At 41.8% G+C, this 22,957-nt stretch overlaps 1 pseudogene across 1 annotated transcript; it reads right to left on the bottom strand.

Moving 5' to 3' along the window:
- Positions 1-12,327: 12,327 nt before the first annotated feature.
- Positions 12,328-21,924, bottom strand: LOC308262428 (STING ER exit protein-like; annotated as a pseudogene). The gene is made up of 3 exons: positions 21,920-21,924; positions 14,664-14,713; positions 12,328-13,009 (listed from the first exon to the last, which is right to left on the bottom strand). The product of its transcript is annotated as an STING ER exit protein-like (transcript).
- Positions 21,925-22,957: the final 1,033 nt, after the last annotated feature.

Raw genomic sequence — 22,957 nt, 5'->3', positions numbered from 1 at the left:
CTCCACTGTATCAGCATCAACTGGAAATGTGAACACTGCAAACTGTGTGACCCAATCCCAAACCTACCAAATCAAGACACTCCAAGGATGGGGCTCAATAGTCGATGTTTTAATGGTCCTTCCGGTGAGTCTGTTGCAGGCTCAAGCTTGAGAACCAATGCTATAATAAATACTGTTAAAATCCTACATGTCTATTGCCAATTAATCAGTTAATATTAAATCACTTTTAACATTTAATGGATAACCCTTTCTCGAAATGTGTTCAGACACATTTCCTAGTTTGTAAGGAGTTCCAAGTGTATTTGCGTTCTACCCGTTGAGTGGGGTATGAGTTATCGGACACACTTGGCATTAGATTTTGCCTTTGGGTTACGTAGGCATTCAGGCAGTCTCGTTGACTTGAATAGAGTGGCATGCCATTTGGATAATCCAAGTTGTAATTTACATAATAGTATCCTATTCTTAGTAACACGAAGACTCTACAAAAGCCTCTGGAGTCAACTTCCTCATATTTATGAAGGAATTGTGCGTTGGGAAACTGTGGTTTATGTTTTACGAATTTTCACAATGCTCTTGTAGTACAAAGTGACCACTGTGCTAAGGCAATCTTCTTGAGAATGAAAGCTAAGCAAGAGTTTTCAAGTTCAAAAGTGCCCCTGCACCTGATTTCTATTACCTGGGGCATTGTTTGTGCATTTACCCAATGGAGTAAGCCCTACCAGGAACCAAACATTAATGTGGGGTGGTCTGTGATGCAGAAATAAATAACCAATTCAGTGGCCATGACTGCCTGGGGCAAGGATATCAGCACCCCAGCTTTGGAAACCACAGGAAGTTTAGCTGAGACGGGATGGATGTTAGCAATAAAAGTGGCCCGTGACTGAATAGACCACAGTTGTCTGGACTAGGTACACTTAGGTGGTACTCCTAAGCCCTGGTTTTTTTTTAGGGGGGATTAAACCAAGGACATTAAACTTCTAAGCTACAAAGCTACAACCCAGCCCTTTTTAGTTTTTAAAATTTATTATTGCCGGGCATGGTGGCGCACGCTTGTAATCCCCGTGCTTGGGAGGCAGACAGGAGGATCGCACAGGTTCGCGCACTGGCTTAGGAGACCCTGTTTCCAAATAAAAATGTAAAAATAGGTTTGGGAGTGTAGCCCGGAGGTAGAAGGGCTTCCAGGAACCCCAGTACCACCAAAAAAAAGTTAAAATTTATTATTATTTTTTTGGGGGGTCTGGGGATGGAACCCAGGGGCATTCAGTCTCTGAGCTACATCCCCTGCCCTATTTTTATTCTTTATCTTGAAACAGGGTCTCCCTAAGTTGCGGAGGGCCTCACTAAGTAGATGAGGCTGGCTGTGAATCGTGATCCTCCAGTCTCAGCCTCCCAAATGGTGGGATTACAAGCGTGCGCCACTACGCCCGGCCCTTTTTATTTTGAAACAGACTTGCTAAATTGCTGAGGGCCTCAGTAAGTTGCTGAAGTTGGCTTTGAACCTATGACCCGTTTGTCTCGGCCTCCAAATTCTAGGATTACAGGTGTATGCCACCACATCTAGCTTCACATCTGGGCTCTTGTGGACACAGAAGCCTCCCAAAATGATGGGGTTGAATTTCTATCAATCCTTGTAGAGACCCAGGAATTTAATTGAACTGAATTTAATTTAGAAAAACAAGGAAATGTGGTATTTCTTGTACCCAAGTGTTATGGAGAAAATCCAAACAAGCTTCTAAGGCCGGGCATGCTGGTGCATACTTGTAATGCCAGAATACGGGAGGCGGAGGGAGACTGGTGGATCACAGTTCATGGACAGCCTCAGCTACTTAGCAAGGCACTTCACAACTCAGTGAGGCCCTGTTAAAAGGGACTAAAGCAGGGATGGTGGCACCCACTTGTAATCCCAGCATTCGGGAGGCTGAGATAGGAGGACTGTGGTTCATGGTCAGCTTCAGCTACTTAGTGAGGCACTCTGCAACTTAGTGAGACCCTGTTTCAAAATAAAGAATAAAAAATAGGGTAGGGGGTGTAGCTCAGATGTCGAATGCCCCTGGGCTCCATCCCGAGATCCACAAAAACAAAAACAAAACAAAATAAAGAATAAAAAAATAGCTGGGTGTGGTGGCACACGCTTGTAATCCCCGTGCTTGGGAGGCGGAGACAGGAGGATCTAGCAGGTTCGAAGCCAGCCGCGCTGGCTTAAGAGACCCTGTATCCAAATAAAATATAAAATAGGTCTGGGAGTGTAGCCCGGAGGTAGAAGGGTTCCATTCCCAGTACCACCAAATAAATAAATAAATAAATAAATAAATAAATAAAATAAGGCTGGGGTATAGCTCAGAGGTAGAACGCCTCATGGGTTCTATCCCCAGTACTGCAAAAAACAAAAACAAAAACAAAAGGATTAATTAAAAAAAAATATAGGGCTGGGGGTGTAGCTCTGAGGTAGAATACCCCTGGGTTCCATTCTCAGTACCACAAACAAGCTTCTATAGACAGGTATATATATAAAATGTTTTTATGAAACATTCCCCTTAATTTTGGAAAACAATATATTTTAATCAGTTCTGGTTTACAAACTACAGAAATCTATTTAGCTTCTGCTTCTGTGACAGAAATGTCATGGGAACCACATTGGTTTTTTTTCCAGTACTGGGGATGGAACCCAGGGGCATTCTACCTCCATTTTACACCCCCAGCCTTATTTTTTTTTTTTAATTCTTTATTTTGAAACAGGGTCTCACTGAGTTTCAAAGGGCCTCACTAAGTAGTAGCTGAGATCCTCTAATCGTGATCCTCTTATTTCAGCCTCCCAAATGCTGGGATTACAAGTGTGCGCCACCACGCCTGGCAGGAAACACTTTTATCTTAATTTCCTTTTCTTTGCTACATGAAAATTTTGTGTTTTTTCTTTCTTTCTTTCTTTTTCTTTTTTCTTTCACAGTACTGGGGATAGAAGCCAAGGGTATTCTACCTCTGAGTTACAACCCCAGCCCTATTTTTATTCTTTATTTTGAAGCAGGGTCTCACTGAGTTGCAAAGGGCCTTACTAAGTTGTAGCTGAGGCTGTTCGGGAATTGCGATCCTCCTGTTTCAGCCTCCCAAATTCTGGGATTACAAGCATGTGCCACTATGCCCGGCTTGTTTTTATTTTTAATGACAGTGAGATGAGCCAGGCATGGTGGTGAACACCTGTGATTCTAATTTTTGGGAGGCTGAGACAAAAGGATCACAGGTTTGGGGACAGCTTCAGCAATGTAATAAGACTCAACAACCTACTGAGACCCTGTTTCAAAACAAACAAAAAAGGGCTGGACATATAACTTGGGAATTAGAATGCCTCTGGGTTCACTCCTCATGTTAGGAATGGATTCTAGCTGAGCGTGGTGGCTCATACCTGTAATTCCAGTACTTGGCAGGCTGAGACAGGAAGGTGGCAGGTTTGAGGACAGCCTCAGCAAGTAGTGAGACTCATTAGCGAGATCCTGTTTCCAAATAAGAAATAAAATTGGGCTGGGAGTATAGCTTGAAGGTAGAATGCCTCTGGGTTCAATCCCCAGTACCACAAAAACAAAACAAAACAGTCCTAGGGAAGCCATGAAAAAAAAAACAAAACTTAAAACTGAAAGTAAACTTGGCAAGGCAATTTACTCCCTCAGAAGGGTGTGTAACAGACATAAAGTCTGTTAAGCAAGCACACAGAGCAGGAAGTCTGCTCAGCTTTTATCCCTAACACTTATCCCTACCACCAACCTGCCCCTCATTCTGGTTTGGAAGGGATGAGGGTTCACAACTCTGTTGGACTGGCTCTTCCTTAGTACGGACAGAAACATAGTTTGACAAAGAAACAAAGTCTTAAGGTACATTTTGCATTGATTCCTTCACTTCTTATTTTATTTATTTATTTATTTTTGTGGTACTGGGGATGGAACCCAGGGGCCTTCTACCTCCAGGTTACATTCCCAGACCTATTATATATTTTATTTGGAAACAGGGTCTCCTAAACCAGCACGGCTGGCTTCGAACCTGCATGATTCTCCTGTCTCATAAATAGGTCTGGGAATGTAGCCTGGAGGTAGAAGGCCCCTGGGTTCCATCCCCAGTACCACAAAAATAAATAAATAAATTCACCACAATCCTGTAAACTCACTAAGGTCTGCCGGGCATGGTGGCGCACGCTTGTAATCCCTGCGCTTGGGAGGCAGAGACAGGAGGATCACATAGGTTTGAAGTCAGCTGCGCTGGCTTAAGAGACCCTGTTTCCAAATAAAAATATAAAATAGGTCTGGGAGTGTAGCCCGGAGGTACAAGGGCTTCCAGGAACCCCAGTACCACCACCAAAAAAAAAAAAAAAAAAAAAAAAATCACTAAGGTCTAATTCTTTTGAAAATTTTTAAAGTAAATCAATTAATATACAGGCAGATCTAGACTTATGATGGTTCAACTTACACGTTTTCAGCCTTATAATGGTGCTAACGTAATATACATTCAGGAGAAACGGTCCTTCAGATTCTCAGTTTTGAGCTTTTTCTGATGTTCGCAAATAAAAGCATCCAGAAGCCAGTCACAAGTACACAGGACACAGACAATACACAGAAGAGAAAGTAAAGCTTTTAGATAAGTGGTAAACTTTCAGTAGTTCTGATAATTAAAGACATGGAACTGGAAACAATTATATGGTGTGACTTTGCATCTGTAAACTTGGAATGATTTTTGATACAATTGTACTGTGTAAAATGTAGTAATATGCATCAAGGCACTAAACATGTAACCTCCTTTTCCCATATCTGCATATTCCTGGGGGATAATTTTCAGAAAAATAACTTGATAGAACAAGAACTCTAGTTGAATAGAGGTGTGTGTGTGTGTGTGTGTGTGTGTGTGTGTGTGTGTGTGTGTGTGGTAATGGGGATTGAACTCAGGGATGCCCTACCACCAAGCCACACCCCAGCCTTTTTTATTTTTATTTTTTTATTTTTTGGTGGTACTGGAGGTGGAACCCAGAGGCTTTCTATCTCAGGGCTATACTCCCAGACCCATTTTATATTTTATTTGGAAACAGGGTCTCACTAAGTAGTTGAGGCTGGCTTCAAACCTGTGCGATCCTCCTGTCTCGGCCTCCCAAGCGCGGGGATTACAATTGTGCGCCACCACGCCTGGCTTTTTATTTTTATTTTGAAACAGGGTCTCAGTAAGTTATCATGGCTGGCCTTGAACATGTGATCCTCCAGCCTCAGCCTCCAAAGTATTGGGATTACAGGGATGCACCACCCTGCCCAGCTACTTAGAGCTATTTTATTTTATTTATTTATTTTTGTAGTACTGGGGATGAAACCCAGGGACTCTTCTACCTCCAGGCTATCCTCCCAGCCCCATTTTATTCTTGACTTAGAAACAGGGTCTCACTAAGTTGCTGAGAGCCTCACTAAGTAGCTGAGGCTGGCTCTGAACCTGTGCGATCCTCCTGTCCTCAGCCTCCCAAGCTCTGAGATTAAAAGTGTGTGCCACCACGCCCGGCTCAGATATTTGTTTTAAGAACAACTTTAAGGACAGAACTACAGTTGAGGGGATGGTGGCAGAAACTGGTAGATTTATTTATTTATTTATTTATTTATTTATTTATTTATTTTTGCTGTACTGGGGATGGAACCCAGGGGCATTCTACCTTTGAGCTATGCCCACAGCTTGCTCTCTCTCTCTCTTTTTTTTTCTTTCTCTCTCATACTAGAGACTGAACCCGGGGGGGGGGGGGGTGTTCTACCTCTGAGCCAAACTACCAGCCCTATTTCATTTTTTCTTATGAAACAAAGTCTCACTAAGTTGCTGAACCCTTTTATTTATTTATTTTTGAAACAGGTGGTGCAGGCTTGTAATCCCAACATTTGGGAGGCTGAGACAGGAGGATCGCGTTTTTGTGGACACCTCAGCTACTTAATGAGGCTCTCTGCAACTCAGTGAGACCCTGTTTCAAAATAAAGAATAAAAAAATAGGGCTGGGGTTGTAGCTTGGAGGTAGAATGCCCCTGGGTTAAAAAAGAAAACTGACTTTTAAGTTATACAGCTAAAGACTAGAATGTAAAATGGAGAGCTAAAAATAGCTACTTTGTTAAGAGTAGAATATAATTGAAAGTTTTAGCATTTAATTTGTATTCATTCACTCATTTGTTGTTGGAACAATACCATATACTTGCTTAGAAAGGCGGTATTTAGAGACTTTTCTCTACTAGTGTGTCAAGTGTTTACTCAAAATTCTTTGTTTTCACGAATTTCTCCACCATCCTCTGACTTCTCAGCCTTGATTCTTCTTTATTTATCTTTTGATGCTTTTATCCCATCCTCCCCAACACATAATCCACTCAAATCAGTGAACAAGTGGTACAGGAAGCTCAGAAGTAAATCAAAGCATTTATTCCATACTTACCTGACAAGGCTGTTATTTTATTTCCATGGAGAGAACATGTTTTATAGGCCTCGCATAATAGGCTCTTCATCTGGAAGAAACAAAGTGAGATTCTGAACTTCATGTTCTGTACAAATATAAATTCAAAAGAGGCCAAAGATTCAAAAGTTAAAGGAAAAAAAAAAACTACTTTAAAAGAGACTGTAGGAGGTTATTTGTAAAACATTAGAAGTGGAATAGAGGTCATCTTAACCAAGGCAGGACATTAAAAGCCACAAAAATGATTCCTATGAAAAAATAAACAATAGACTAGAGTCAAGAAATGATGATGGATGGGGGAAAGAACTGGCACCTGTATTAGAGACAAAGCATTGCTATCTCCAGGGTTTCACGAGTTCTTGCAAACTGATAGAGTAAAACACACTGTGAGATATGCTGGTGGGGACCTTTCCCCTCTCTGACAGCACTCAGCCCGGAATATAGTACTTCACTTCTGGTTGCCAAACTGTGTGGGTGGGAGTTCTGGGGGGGCATTTCCCCTTCAACAACCACTTCTCCAGAGGACCCAGTTAAGCATTCAATTGAATTCTGACCCGTCTACCTGGAGTTGAGAGTCAGGTTAAAGGCCCAGTCCCAAGAAAGACTGCCCCACCACTTCAATGTGAAGCATAGGCCCCAGCTTGTGACAGGGCCTGACTTTAATACCCAGTACTCAAAACAAACAAACAAACAAACAAACAAACAAGCAAACAAACAAACAAACAGATTGGGAGTATAGCTCGGAGGTAGAATGGCCCTGGTTTAAAGACCTGGTACTAAACATATATATTTCACAATACTCTCAACTGTACTTGTACCCAGAGGAATTCAGATTTAAGTTACAATGGGTAGAATCTTTCTTTCTTTCTTTCTTTCTTTCTTTCTTTCTTTCTTTCTTTCTTTCTTTCTTTCTTTCTTTCTTTCTCTTATTCTTTTTATTTATTTATTTTTATTTTTTTGGTGGTACTGGGGGTGGAACCCAGGGCCCTTCTACCTCCGGGCTATACTCCCAGACCTGTTTTATACTTTATTTGGAAACAGAGTCTCACTAAGTTGCTGAGAGCCTCACTAAGTAGCTGAGGCTGGCTTCAAACCTATGTGATCCTCCTGTCTCAGCCTCCCAAGGGCTGGGATTACAAGTGTGCACCACCACGCCCCGCTGCTTGCTTCTTTCTTTCTTTCTTTCTTTCCTTCTTTCCTTCTTTCCTTCTTTCCTTTCTTGTACTGGGGATTGAATATGAAGGTATTCTACCTCTAAGCTACACTCCCAGCCCTATTTTATTTTTATTTTGAAACAAGTTCTCACTAGGTTGATGAGAGTTTCACTACTTGCTGAGGATGTTCTCGAATCTGTGATCCTCCTGTCTCAGCCAAGTACTGGGATTCCAGGCATGTGCCACCATGCCTGGTTGGGTAGAATTTCTAACCCATTCACATGGACCAAAATAAGAATATGATAACATGAGGAAATGAAGATTTCATTCAGTGCTGATGAATGTGTAACTTACTCTATATAGACTTTGGGGGAAGTAACTGGGCAATATCTAGAAAATGGAAGAAAGCATATATCCTTTGACTCATTTTGGAGTCAATTCATCTTACAAGAACGAAAGTTCTAGGAAACAAGAATCTGAATAAGACATGTTTGTTGAAGAAACTCTGAGTTCAAAAAGATAAGCCTAACTTGAAGGTCCTCTAATGCAGGAATGGTTGAATACTTTATATGTAACCATACAATAAAAGAGCGGGCAGTTATTAAACCAAAATGGCTGTATTTATTGACTGGGAGGGATGTTAGGAAATCAGTAAATTGCATAGCAGTGTGTAAAGGCTTCATGGCAGAAATTGCCCAAGGTTTCTCAAGATCCATTTTCTTTTTTTCCTTTTAGTAATAGAACCTCCAAGTGGAACCAAACAGACACACGATTAATCAGCTAGAGACTCTATTTCCAAGAAACCCTTAGAGTTAGTTGTGTACATGGTTCTAAATTATGACCAAAGGGAAATGTTTAGAAGTGACCTGTACACCTTAGAGATTGTGTTCTTTGAAGAAGGAAGGCCCTCCCTAACACTTTCTCTCACCCTTTCTCTACACTAGAATATAGACATAGGGTCAACCACCCTGGAAATTGTGGTCAAGGCCACAATGGTAGACTGCATAATAGAAGGAATTGGGATTTTTGGTGGTGCGCGCTTGTAATCCCTGCGCTTGGGAGGCTGAGACAGGAGGATCGCGCAGGTTGGAAGCCAGCCTCAGCTGGCTTAAGAGACCCTGTCTCCAAATAAAATATAAAATAGGTCTGGGAGTGTAGCCCAGAGGTAGAGGGCCCCTGGGTTCCATCCCCAGTACCACCAAAAAAAAAAAAAAAAAAAAGAAGGAATTGGGATTTTAAGATGACCTCAGAGAACAGAACCACCTTCCCAATTCCTCTCACCTTGGGACTCCTATGTGAGAGAGAAGTAAATGTTCATCTTGTTGAAACCACAGATATATTAGACTACTTCCAGAGCCAAATCTGATAATCCCAACACAAAATAATTTAATTTTAGTAAAAGAAATGGTAGCATCTCTGCATATATGGAGTTTGAAGGGTGGAAAAAGCCAACCCCTTAACCTTGGTTCCCAGGAAATGGCTTGGAATAAAGTTGGGGATAATGAACTTTGTCTCCATTGAAGGACATAACATCATTTTATCTGTGCTTGAGGCAGGCTTTTCAGGTTGCAAGGAGAAATTCACTCAAGTTAAATAAAGATGAGTTGGGCATAAGGATAGAGAGGTCACATGGACTCTAAAATCAGGAGCCCAAGTGCAGCTGGGCCACAGGAGCTGGAAAGTGATAATAACACAGCTGGCTTCTGATCCCTCTGTGGTCTGCTCTAACTGCTGGCACATCTGCGCTGGCCCTTGGTCCAGAAATAGTCACCCCTTGGCAATGTCTAGGTTGGTGGTTCTCCAAATGTGGTCTCCCACCACAAGAAGAATCACCTGCAATTTTTTTTTTTTGGTAGTAATGGGGTTCCTGGAAGCCCTTCTACCTCTGGGCTACACTCTCAGACCTATTTTTATTCTTTAAATTTGGAAACAGGGTCTCCTAAGCCAGCATGCGCAGCTGGCTTCGAACATGCGCGATCCTCCTGTCTCTGCCTCCCAAGTGTAGGGATTACAAGCATGCACCACCATGCCCAGCTACCTGCAATTTTTATTGTTAGAGACAGGAGGATCATGTAGTTCAAAGCCAGCCTCCACTGGCTTAAGAGACCCTGTTTCCAAATAAAAAAAATATAAAATAAGTCTGGGAGTGTAGCCTGGAGGTAGAGGGCCCCTGGGTTCCATCCCCAGTACCACCAAAAGGAAATTCTTAGACCCCACCCCAGACCCAGCAATCTGTATTTAAACAAGCCCTTCTGAGATTCTTATGCACATTAAAATTAGAGAATTACTAGTGTGGAGGGTGAGTGTGGTGGAGAGAGAATGAGAGATAGACAGACAGACAGACTAACAGTCTCAGGGATTGGCTGGTGGATTAGGACAAGAGTCCAACCTTTATCTTTATTCCATTGTCTTCTTCTTCTTTTTTTTTTTTTTTTTTTTTGTAGTACTGGGGATTGAACCCAGGGGCATCCTACCTCTCAGCAACACTCCTAGAACTATTTTATTCTTTATTTTGGAACAGGTTCTCACTAAGTTGCATAGGCCTCACTAAGTAGTTGAAGCTGTCCGGGAACCATTATCTTCGGGTCTCAGCCTTACAAGTGTGCACCACCACGCTCGGCTCGATTATTTATTATTATTATTTATTATTTTTTAATAGAAAGAGTACGGGTTTTCCAGGAGTGGTGGCGCACACTTGTAATCCCCATGCTTGGGAGGTGGAGACAGGAGGATCACACAGGTTTGAAGCCAGCCACGCTGGCTTAAGAGACCCTGTTTCCAAATAAAAAGTATAAATTAGGTCTGGGAGTGTAGCCCGGAGGTAGAAGGGTTTCCAGGAACCCCAGTATCACCAAAAAGAAAAAAAAAAGAGTATGGGCTTGAAGGTGGGGGAGATGATTGTAACCTTGCACAGACCAAGAGTTCATTCTATTGGATTATTACTTTATCTCTGTGAAAATGAGAAAAGGGGACATTGGGTCTACTTGCTACAGCAAGTTCAGAATACAAGGCAGGCCTGTGGGTTGACATGGTAAAGCCCGCACTCAGAATGCATTTGCCTTCATTTGCATTTCTTTGATTACCAGCAACTATAAGCCTTCTTTTTATGTATTTCTGTTTACTATTAATTCTCCTAATACAGATTGTCTGTTCAGTGTGTGTGTGTGTGTGTGTGTGTGTGTGTGTGTGTGTGTTGCTGGGGATCAAACTCAGGACTTCACACCTTCTAAACAAGCACTATACCACTGGGCAACATCCTCAGAATGATACTGTTTTGTCATATTTGTAATAATTATAATTTAATCTTATCTCTTTTTTATCTTAATTTTGTTTAATTGTTAAGGCCTAGAAATAAAAATTTACATATTTGAAAACCTGGCTTTAACAGTACTTTTCTGTTGCTTTTAGAGTTAAGAAAAGTACCAACCCTTCACAAATCTGATAAATACTTTATTCTTATTTCCTCTTGGTTTTATTAAATGTGGTTTTTATAATTAACACTTCAATCCATCTGGAGTTTCTTTTTACAGGATGTTGTTAAGAAATAGATCTGATTTAATTTCCTCCTCAATTACTATCTAATTAGCCCAGCACCATTCAAAGAAAATATCCTCAGCCAGGAGTTTTAAAAAGCTTACAACAGCTGGGCGTGGTGGCGCACGCTTGTAATCCCCGCGCTTGGGAGGCTGAAACAGGAGGCCCGTACAGGTTTGAAACAAGCCTCAGCTACTTAGTGAGGCTCTCAGCAACTTAGTGAGACCCTGTTTCCAAATAAAATATAAAACAGGTCTGGGAATATAGCCTGGAGGTAGAAATCCCCTGGCTTCCACCCCCAGTACCACACACACACACACACACACACACACACACACACACACACACAGAAAGCTTACAATAGCTGAGTCTATTTCTGGGTTCTCCATTTTGTTCAATATTGTACGCTGTTTTATTTTTTTTCCTTTTCTTTCTGCCAGACCTGCATTGTATTCGTTAAAGAACTTAACTATTTAAAAGAGTAATTATCTAGGGACCTTGAAGCAGAGTTCTGTTGTAATAGTTTGATGTTTTGGGGCAAAACTTTCATTTTTGTCTGTGTGGTGCTAGGGATTGAACCGGGGGCGTTCTGCCTCCAAGCTACACCCCAGCCCTATTTCTTTTTAAATCTTTAAACATTTTATTAACTCTGAAGAAAGAATGAAAAAGTCACTTTAGAAAGTAGAAACATAGCCGGGCGTGATGGCGCACGCTTGTATCCCAGCATTTGGGAGGCTGAGACTGGAGGATCGTGTTTTGCAGACAGCCTCAGCTACTTAGTGAGGCCCACCATAACTTAGGGAGACCCTGTTTCAAAAAATAAAGAATAAAAATAGGTCAGGGGTGTAGCTCAGAGGTTGAATGCCCCTGGGTTCCATTCCCAGACCCACACACACAACAAATAAAAATAAAAAAAGAAAGTAGAAACATTCAAGCACTCACTAGTTTCTACACAGCTGAAGAAGCTGACATTAAATGGACAAAAATAGTACAGAAATCTATGTAAAGAGAGATATAGAAAAGTCCATGCTCTAGAAAGCAGGTCAAATGGACTCAAGGACCTCACTAAATGCAAAACAGCGGGAAGCAAAGTAAAGCCTTCTCCTGGAGCATGAACAGAAACCCTCCCACATAATCAAGAACTTCTTTTTCTTCCTGATCCAAATGCTTGTCTCCAGTCTAAGCTAAGGAAAGTCCAGGTCATTTGAACTGGTTGTCAGTCGAGATCCCTTCGTCCTTGCTTTCTTTTCTTTCCCTCCAGTCAGCCAGCTCTGGCCGTCGCCTCTTGCTCACTCCTTTGCGGTCCAGCTGCTTTTCAATCACCTTGGTGTTCTGTGTATAAAGTCAGCAGCTTCCCTCGCCTCAATCTCCTCTTCCTCTTCAGCCACGGTAGGCACGGAGACAGAGCTGACCTGGCCCATGTCTTCAGTCCTTTTGGTCTTCATCACCTTTGCAGGAGCCTCTTGTTTCTGAGTATATATATTTGTTTTCCCAAAACCCTGGCCAAACTTCACTACTGCTCCATCTACGATGAAGGTCATGGGAGCATCCTTTGGCTGGGATTGGTAGAAGAATGGTAGTCTACACTTTGCACACTTCTTCCTGTATTATTGTTTATTGCCTTCAGGCCTGCAAAGACACATAGTCTCCTTGTCTTCTGTGTTGCAAAACTTACCAGCATGTTTGGCTGCATCAATCACATGGGATTGGTCCCAGTGCCTCATGGGCAGTTTCTCCAGCTGACAGTCCAGCACCAGGACCATCTGGCTGCACAAACAGTAGTAGACTTAGAGGGGCTTCTCGCTGATGTCATATTCCTTGAGGTCCTGGGTATCAGAGTAGACCATGAAATGAGACACTACTTTTGGCCCAATTTTTTCTTCTTTATTTTGAAACAGGGTCTCACTCACTAAGTTACAGAGGACCTCACTAAGTAGCTGAGGCTGGCCGTGAACCTGCGATCCTCCTGTCTCAATCTCACAAGTACTGGGATTATAAGTGTGCACCACCACTCCTGGCTTGGAGCAAAACTTTCATAGATAATAAATCCATATCCATATTATAATATGTATATTCAATAGACAAAGTAACTAATTTTTATTAAGATAAGAGTAATACTTGCTCCTTGTAAAGTTGGGTTTTTTTTTTTTTTTTTTTTTTTGAGGTACTGGGGATGGAACCCAGTGGCATTCTACCTCGGAGTGACACCCCCAGCCCTATTTTTTAATTTTATTCTTTACCTTTTTTTTTTTTTTTTGCAGGTCTGGGGATGGAACACAGGGGCATTCGACCTCGGAGTGACACCCCCAGCCCTATTTTTTAATTTTATTCTTTACCTTTTTTTTTTTTTTTTTTTTTTGCAGGTCTGGGGATGGAACACAGGGGCATTCGACTTCTGAGCTACACTCCCTGCCCGATTTTTTATTCTTTATTTGGAAACAGGGTCTCACTAAGTTGTAGAAGGCCTCACTAAGTAGCTGAGGCTGTCTGCAAACCGCAATCCTCCTGTCTCAGCCTCCTGAATGCTGAGATTACACGCGTGAGCCACCATGCACAGCTATTCTTTATTATTATTTTTTGAAGATTTAAAGAAGTTTATTGGAAAGATAGAAATACAGAAAATAGAAATACAGCCCCATGCCAAAATGGCATGGTGGGGGTGACTTGAATGAGTACACCCATATTATTATTTTTTTGAAACAAGTTTTCACTGAGTTGCAGAGGACCTTACTAAAGTATTTGAAGGTGTCCACAAACCGTGATGCTCTGGTTTCAGCCTCTTGAATGCTAGGATTACAAGTGTATGCCACCTTGTAAAGGTGGGTTTTTTTTTTCTCCCCATACTAGGGATAGAATACAGGGGCATTCTGCCTCTGAGCTACACCCCTAGTCCTATTTTTTTATTCTTTATTTTGAAACAGGGTCTCATTGAGTTGCATAGGGCCTCACTAAGTAGCTGAGGCTGTCCGTGAACCTTTATCCTCCTGTCTCAGCCTCCCAAATGCTGGGATTACAAGAGTGCACCACCAGCCCTGGCTTTCTTTGTAACGTTTTTGTTAACAGTTTTATTGACATATATTTTACCTAACATACACGGATTCAATTAAAGTGTACCATTTAACAGCCAGGTACTGCGGCATACTGGATTACAGGCCAGCATACAGTAGTAACTCAGCAAGACCCTGTTTCAAAATTAAAAATAAAAAGGAGTGTGGTAGAGCTCAATGGAAGAGCGCTCTTGGGTTAAATCCCCAGTCCCATAAAAAAGTATTCAATTCATTGGCTTTTAATATATTTACAGATATATGTAACTATCAGCACAATTAATTATAGAATATTTCATTTCTTCCAAGAATAAATATTACCCTTAGATATCACCCATATTAGCCCCTAACACTTCCATTTCCCCAGCCCTGTTCCACCACCAGCATACTTTGGGTCTGACTGTCACCGAGCATTTTCTATATATGAATTCCTATGCTGTGAGGTCTTTTGTGATGGCGTCTTTCACTTAGCACAGTGTTTTCAAGGATCACCTCGGCAACATTTATCGGCACCCCTCTTCTTACTGCTGAAGAGCAGGCCGCTGTATAGACAGACCACATTTTATTTACTCATTCCTCAACTGAACACATGGCATTTATTTCTTTTTGTCTATTATGAATAACTCTACTGTGAACATTTGTGTACTAGTTCTGATATGAAAACATGTTTTTTTGTGTGTGTGTATATACCTAGACGTGGAATTGCTGTAATATATTGTAAAGTTTTTAAAATATAGAATTGTGCCAGATATGAGGATGGTGGCATGCCTGTAATCCCAGCTACTCAGGAGGCTGAGGCAGGAAGGGCATGAGTTGGAGGTTACGCTGGCATATAGCAGGACCTCATCTCAAAAAAATAATTCATACTTGTTTGAATTAAAAGTCATCCGTAATGTCCCGACATCCCCTGCCCAGCAAGTGACTTAAGTATTAAGATTTTGGAACATAACGCCGGGCGTGGTGGCGCACGCTCGCTTGTAATTCCCTTGCTTGGGAGGCGGAGACTGGAGGATTGCGCAAGTTCAAAGCCAGCCATGCTGGCTTAAGAGACCCTGTTTCCAAATAAAAAAAGTATAAAAATAGGTCTGGGAGTGTAGCGGAGGAAGAAGGGTTTCCAGGAACCCCAGTACCACCACCAAAAAAAAAAAAATATTTTGGAGTGTACACATTTTTTCTAAGCATACACATATGTATACATCTTTTCTCTTATTGTTTTTTTTCCCATACTGAAGATTGAACCCAGGGGCATATTACCTCTGAGCTACATCCCCAGCCCAATTTTATTCTTTATTTTGAAACAGGGTCTCACTAAGCTACAGAGGGCCTCACTAAGTAGCTAAGGTTGGCTGCGAACCTGGATCCTTCTGTCTCAGCCTCCCAAGTACTGGAATTAAAAGTGTGCGCCACCACGCCCATCATCTCTTACTGTTTTATTATTCTTTCTTTTTCTTTTTCTTTTTTTTTTTTTCTTGTTTTGTTACTAGGGATGGAATCACAGTATTGAAAATAAAAAGGTTCATTCCTTTTTAGTGCTGATTAATTTCTCTTATAAGAATATATCATAATTTGTGTTTGTGTGTGTGGTACCGAGGATTGAACCCAGAGGTATTCTACATTCAAGCTACCCCTCCAGCTAGATTTTATTTCTTATTTGGAATCAGGGTCCCCCTAGGTTGCTGAGGGCTTTGCTGAATTGCCACGGCTGGCTTTGAACCTGTGATCTTCCCATCTTGTGTCAGCTTCCCAAGTACTGGGATTATAGGCATGCACCACCACGCCCAGCTATATCACAATTTTTAATATGATAGACATGTGGTTTGGTTCCAGATTGAATAAAGCTACAATAAACATTCATGTACAAGTCATTTTTACTAGGAATGAAGTGGCTGGGTTATGTGGTGTTTATTTAACTTTATAAGAAACTTCCAAGTGTCTGCACATTCTACATCCTTTGTAATAGTGATTAAAACACTTTGAAAAACAATTCCAGCTGGGTGTGGTGGCGCAGGCTTCTAATCCCAGCATTCCAGGCTTGTAATCCCAGCATTCCAGGCTTCTAATCCCAGCATTCCAGGCTTGTAATCCCAGCATTCCAGAGGCTGAGACAGGAGGATCATGGTTCAGGGACAGCTTCAGCTACTTAGTGAGGCCCTCCACAACTCAGTGTGACCCGGTTTCAAAATAAAGAATAAAAAATAGGGCAGGGGGTGTAGCTCAGAGGCCCAATGCCCCTAGATTCCATCCCCAGACCCGCAAAAAAAAAAAAAAAAAAAAAAAAATTTCCTGTTTTTCAAGAAGGTCACCATCCCCAAGATGGAGCTGGTCCCCCCTTCCAGGCTTTGCTTTTCTGCAGAAGAATGGGGGCCTACATTTGAGAAGGAGGGAAGAAGGGAGGAGGAAGTGTGGGGCCACAAGCCGTTCCTTTTGGGGTGTATCTTGAATGGGGTTATGGCTTCTGTCTCTCAGACCATGGGGCCAGGGCTCCGAATTCTCATCTTGGGATTTGATTAAATAAGTGCTGAGCAAAGGAAAACACTCAAAGATCATCTCACCCATGTGGGTGAGTCTCTGTGCTGTATCTTACAGGCCGGGAATCCTCAGCCACTATCTGTTTCCAATGGTTCTCAGAGCAATGTGCCTTGGGCTTAATTTCTTCCCTTCCCCCACCACAGATCCCCACCAAAGAGGAACCAGAAGCTCTGGTGTCAAAAGAGGAAGACGAGTGGTGGTGACTGTCCCCTGGCCCTGAATGCTCACATAAGCCAGGTTAAAAGCTACACAGTCCTTTCCAGGGCCTGGGTCTTCTGGTGGACAGGCAGACAGGAGTAGGCCTGGAGGGCCACTACTCCACGGCAGTTCTTGGGGGCATCTGTGGGCTCTGTGTCACTGAGTCATCCCTGGGTATTCTTGTGGGGGACCCAGGGCGTGCTGCCTGACCCCCCTGCAGGACTACTGCCCCCGCCACAGGGAGAGGTGTCAGCACCGTCTTTGGCTCTCCTCCCTGCAGGAAATGCAGAGGACAAGCACGTTTCCTTTATTTATTTTTTACTTCTTATTTTTTCTCTTTCTTTCTTTCTTTCTTTCTTTCTTTCTATCTTTCTGTTATTTATTTATTTATTTATTTATTTATTTATTTATTTATTTATTTTGCAGTACTGGGGTTGGAACCTAGAGGCATCCTACCTCTGAGCTACACCCCCAGCCCTATTTTTTTTCTTTCTTTCTTTCTTTCTTTCTTTTCTTTCTTTCTTTCTTTCTTTCTTTCTTTCTTTCTTTCTTTTTGGTGGTACTGGGGGTGGAATTCAGGGGCTTTCTACCTCCCAGCTATACTCCCAGACCTTTTTTATATTTTATTTGGAAACAGGGTCTCACTAAGTTGCTGAGAGCCTCACTAAGTAGCTGAGGCTTGTTTCAAACCTGTACGGGCCTCCTGTTTCAGCCTCCCAAGCGCGGGGATTACAAGCGTGCTCCACCACGCCCGACCTTTTTTATTCTTTATTTTGAAACAGGTCTCACTGAGTTGCAGAAGGCCTCACTAGGCAGCTGAGGCTGTCTCAGCCTCCCAAATGCTGGGAATACAAGCATGGGCCACCATGCCCGGCTAGCACATTTCTTTTAGAATAAGGAAATAAACAAATAAATAAATAAACAAACAAATAAATAAATGGATGAATGCATAAATAAGTGAATAAATAAGTAAAAGGAAAAGGTCAAGAGGCAGGAAGACATGGCTTCGTTTTAAGGAGCCAGTGGGTCCTTGGGACAATGGACCTGCCTGGACCAAAGGGTGTCATTGAGAATTGTACCAAAAGGGAACAGTGTGGCAACAACCTAAATGTCTAACAGAGGGTCTGGCAAAGTGATAGCATAATCATACAGTCAGACAAGATGTGGTCACTAAATACAACGTGGAAGATGAGATCATTTACTCGACGGAAAGATGTCCAAGACATCTTTGCTGAAAGCAAGCAAATAAACACCACGTATGCTATAGTCCCATTCCTCCTGTGCAAAATGGAGATGAGGATAATAGTCCCTACCTTGCAGGGTGTTATAGATTTTTTTTTGTGTGTGTGTGGTACTGGGGATGGAAATCAGGGGCTTTCTACCTCCAGGCTACACTCCCAGACCTATTTTATATTTTGTTTGGAATCAGAGTCTCACTAAGTTGCTGAGAGCCTCACTAAGTAGCTGAGGCTGGCTTTGAACCTGTGTGATCCTCCTGTCTCAGCCTCCCAAGTGCTTGGATTATAAGCGCGGTCCTCCACACCTGGCTCATTATAGAATTTAATTGGTTAATGCCAGGCGTGGTGGCACACGCTTGTAATCCCTGCGCTTGGAAGGCTGAGACAGGAGGATCGCAAGGGTTCAAAGCCAGCCTCAGCTACTTAGTGGGGCTCTCAGCAACTTAGTGAGACCCTGTTTCCAAATAAAATATAAAATAGGTCTGGGAGTATAGCCCGGAGGTAGAAAGCCTCTGGGTTCCACCCCCAGTACCACCAAAAAGAAAAAAAAAAAAAAGAATTTAATTGGTTAATATAGCAAGGTGCACAATTCACAATAGACAAACTATGCAATCATCCTAGGTGTCCATCAAAGATGAATAGACTATAAAATTATGGGGAAAACACACAACGGAATTCTACTCAGCATTAAAGAAGAACAAAATTAGGCCATTTGTAAGAAGATGGAAAGACCTGGAGAACATTATGTTAAGTGAGATTAGCCAAGCACAGAAAGAGAAGGGACATATGTTTACTCTCATATTCTCGAGCTAGGGAGTATTTGGGATACAGGCGGACTCCTGATAATGGAGGAGACCCTCAGGGGAGCCAGGGAGGAAGGGCAGGGGAGGAAGAAGCCTACCTGTGACTATGTGCATACATGTGAATATAACATTATTGACCTGGACACTTGGTATTGGGAGGGAGGGAACTGGGGAGGCGGTGGAGGGAGGGCACCAGGTACTGTGTGAATATATGCCAATGTCGACATGATTTACATTAGGATGTAAGACTATAATGTACCAATAAAAATATGTAAAACATATGCAAAGTGCTTAGTAGGTACCGCGTCTTGCCATCACTTCTTTTAAGTATTCTGGTCCTCCATTCTGACCTCTGGGGGTCAGATATGTTTTGTGATTCAAAATTGTTGAGATTTAGCCGGGTGTGAGACAGGAGGATCACACAGGTTTGCACCCAGCCTCAGCTACTTAGTGAGGCTCTCAGCAACTTAGTGAGACCCTGTTTCAAAATAAAATATAAAATAGGTCTGGGAGTATAGCCTGGAGGTAGAAAGCCTCTGGATTCCACTCCCAGTACCACAAAGCAAAAAAAAAAAAAAAATTGTTGAGATTTTACAGAGATGCAAAATTCCAGGACACCCTCAGTGTGTCTGAGGCAGCGACTCACCATGAAAGTCATTAAGTTTTGCAGTGGAACATATGAATATTTATACCAAGTGGCATAACTAAAGACTACAAGTAGCATCACCTCAGTTTGGATGGAGTTGCACAGCCAAATTAATTTGCTACACACTTTAGTAACAAAAACAAAAAGAAGACAGTCTGATGTCTGCAGAGGATGAGGGCCTGAGGACCAGTACACACACAGGCGTGCAGAAGCCTGGCAGGGAGCTGGGCCTGGTGGCGTATGTTTGTCATCCTAGTACTTGGGAGGCTGAGACAGGAGGTTCCCAGATTCACGGCCAGCTTCAGCTACTTAGTGAGCCCCTCCAAAACTTAGTGAGGCCGGGCGTGGTGGCGCATGTGTGTAATCCCCGTGCTTGGGAGGCGGAAACAGGAGGATCGCACAGGTTTGAAGCCAGCCTCACTGGTTTAAGAGACCCTGTTTCCAAATAAAAATATAAAATAGGTCTGAGAGTGTAGCCCAGAGGTAGAAGGGTTTTCAGGAACCCCAGTATCACACACACACACACACACACACACACACACACACACAAATTACTGAGATCCTGTCTCAAAATAAAGAATAAAAAATAGGCTGGGGATGTAGCTCAGAGGTAGAATGCTCCTGGGTTTCACCCCCAGTTCTACCAGAAACCAAACCAAAACAAAACAAAAAACTACTACTATCTCAGGAGATCATAGCTCATTTTTATTTTTTTCTTTGGGTTTTGCTATATTTTAATTTTCCTAGGGGCAAAGGACTGTAATCCCAGTACTTCGGAGGCTGAGACAAGAGGATCACAGGATTCAAGCTACCTTCAGCAACTCAGTGAGTCCTCAGCAATTTAGTAAGATATTGTTTCAAAATAAAAAATAAAAAGGGCTGGGAGCCTGGCGTGGTGGCACACACTTGTAATCCTAGCAATCAGGAGGCGGAGACAGGAGGATTGCAGTTTTTTGCGGACAGCCTCAGCTACTTAGAGAGGCCCTCTGCAATTTAGTGAGAGCCTGTTTCAAAATAAAGACTGAAAAAAATAGGGCTGAGGGTGTAGCTTGGAGGTGGAATGCCCCTGGGTTCCATCCCCAGACCGCAAAAATAAATAAATAACAAATAAAAAAATAAAAAATAAAAATAAAATAAAAAGGGCTGGGAGTGTAGCTCTGAGGTAGAATACCCCTAGGTTAAAGAGACAAGTTATCTATAATCTCACCTACACACATTTAATTACATATTCCTCTTGTCTCTGTTTCTGTGACTATATTGATCAATATTTATTTATAAATACATTGTATACATTTATGAATAATAATAGTTGAATATTATTGCTGTCTGTGTGTGGGGGGGTACTGGGGATTGAACTCAGGAGTATTCTACCTCTGAGATACATGCCCAGCCCCATTCATTTTTTGTTTTGAAACAGCTATTGCTAGGTTGCTGAGAGTTTTGCTACAATTCTGAGGCTGTCCTTGAATCTGCACTCCTCCTGTCTCAGCCTCCCAGTACTGGGATTAGAGGTGTGTGTCACCATGCCGATTATTACTTTGATTCACATTTCTTGATGTATACCAGAGCCAGGCAATATTCTTTTTTGGTTTTTTTTTTTTTGGTGGTGGTACTGGGAGTGGAACCCAGAGGCTTTCTACCTCCGGGCTATACTCCCAGACCTTTTTATAGTTTATTTGGAAACAGGGTCTCACTAAGTTGCTGAAAGCCTCACTAAGTAGCTGAGGCTGGCTTTGAACCCTTGCGATTCTCCTGTCTCAGCCTCCCAAGCGCAGGGATTACAAGCGTGTGCCACCACACCCGGCTCAATGTTCTAAATCTTTTATAGATACTGACCCATGCAATTTTCAGAATAACTCTGTAACAGAAATGTTATTAGCCCCATTTAAAAATAAGGGAAACTGGGTAACAGAGGGTAAGATATCTGTCCAGGGTCACATGAATAACAAGTGGAGAGGCAGGTTTTAAATCCAGACCTGATTGTGTAGCTGCATTCTAAGCTAATATATATATATATATATATATATATATATATATATATATATATACATACACTGCTATATATATACACATGATTTTGCATTAAATATTATCTTGTGTGTATCTTGTGGGAGAGACACACACAAAAAGTAACAGATCAATAGAGTAATAGGACTGAATGTGTAGTAGAAGAGAGGATGAAAGCAGATGAATTTGTTTAAATAATAATGGGATTTAATGATATGTTTAAGTAATAATGGAGTGCCTGGAGACGTTGATGTAGAGGAGACACAGAGCCTTCAAGCGGTTTTGTTTGGTGACGTTGGTAATGACTTTGGTTTGTTAATCTCTTACCGCATGTTGGATACCAAGCTCTGGTTTTGGGCAATTTTCTTTTGTTTTTTGGTCCTGGGGATTAAGCCCAGGGGTGTTCTACCTTTGAGCTTCACCCCCGGTCCTATTTTATTTTTTATTTTGAAACTGGGTCCTGCAACTGCTGCTGTTTTCCATCCTGTGATCCTTCTGTCTCAGCTTGCCAAGTATTGACATTACAGGCCTGTGCTAGCCTGGCCTAGGTGTTTTTCCAAAGCGCGCGCGCGCGTGTGTGTGTGTGTGTGTGTGTGTGTGTGTGTGTGTGTTTTGGGGGGGATGATGCTGGGATTACACAGAGGGACATCCTACCTCCAAGCCACACACCCAGCCCTATTTTATTTTTATTTGGAGATAGGGTCTCGCTAAGTTGCTGAGATCCTTGCTAAATTGCAGAGGTTGGTTTTGAACCTGCAATCCTCCTGTCTCAACCTCCCAAGTACTAGGATTACAGGCATTCACCACTAAGCCTGGCATAGATATCTTTATATGAAAGAAATGAACTTATTTCTCCTTTACACTTCTGTTATTTGCGTCTATGTTACTAGTCATTAAACACAATTCCAATCATTGTACCAGGCAATAAAACTATTATCATATTATTATAATATAAATCATATGTATAGCATAGGAATAAATAAAATAAGTAGAACCTAATAAAGAGTAGAAAACCAAATTTGAATAGGAGCTTGTTATAAATAAAAATGGCATTTTATTTGGAGAGGAAAAGATGGTTTACTTAATATATGGTGTTAACAGAACTGAATATCCATCTGGAAGAAAACAGTCACATTTCTACCTCACTTTATTTGCAAAAATAAACCCCAGATGGACTCAAAGGCTAAATTTGAAAAATAAAAGTATTAGACAAATTAGAGAATTATTTATAAAATTGGAAAGAAGACCCTGAAGCAAAGGAGAACCCCCAAAATTCTAAGAGTGAGCATATGAAAATAGTAGCAATATATTACCTCTTAAAAATTAATGTCATCTTTTATAGAGTGGGAGAAACTTTTTTTTTGG

The sequence above is a fragment of the Muscardinus avellanarius genome (assembly GCF_963383645.1).
Source record: "Muscardinus avellanarius genome assembly, chromosome: 4".
Classification (NCBI taxonomy): Eukaryota; Metazoa; Chordata; class Mammalia; order Rodentia; family Gliridae; genus Muscardinus; species Muscardinus avellanarius.
This window is presented reverse-complemented; position numbering and strand designations above follow the sequence as displayed.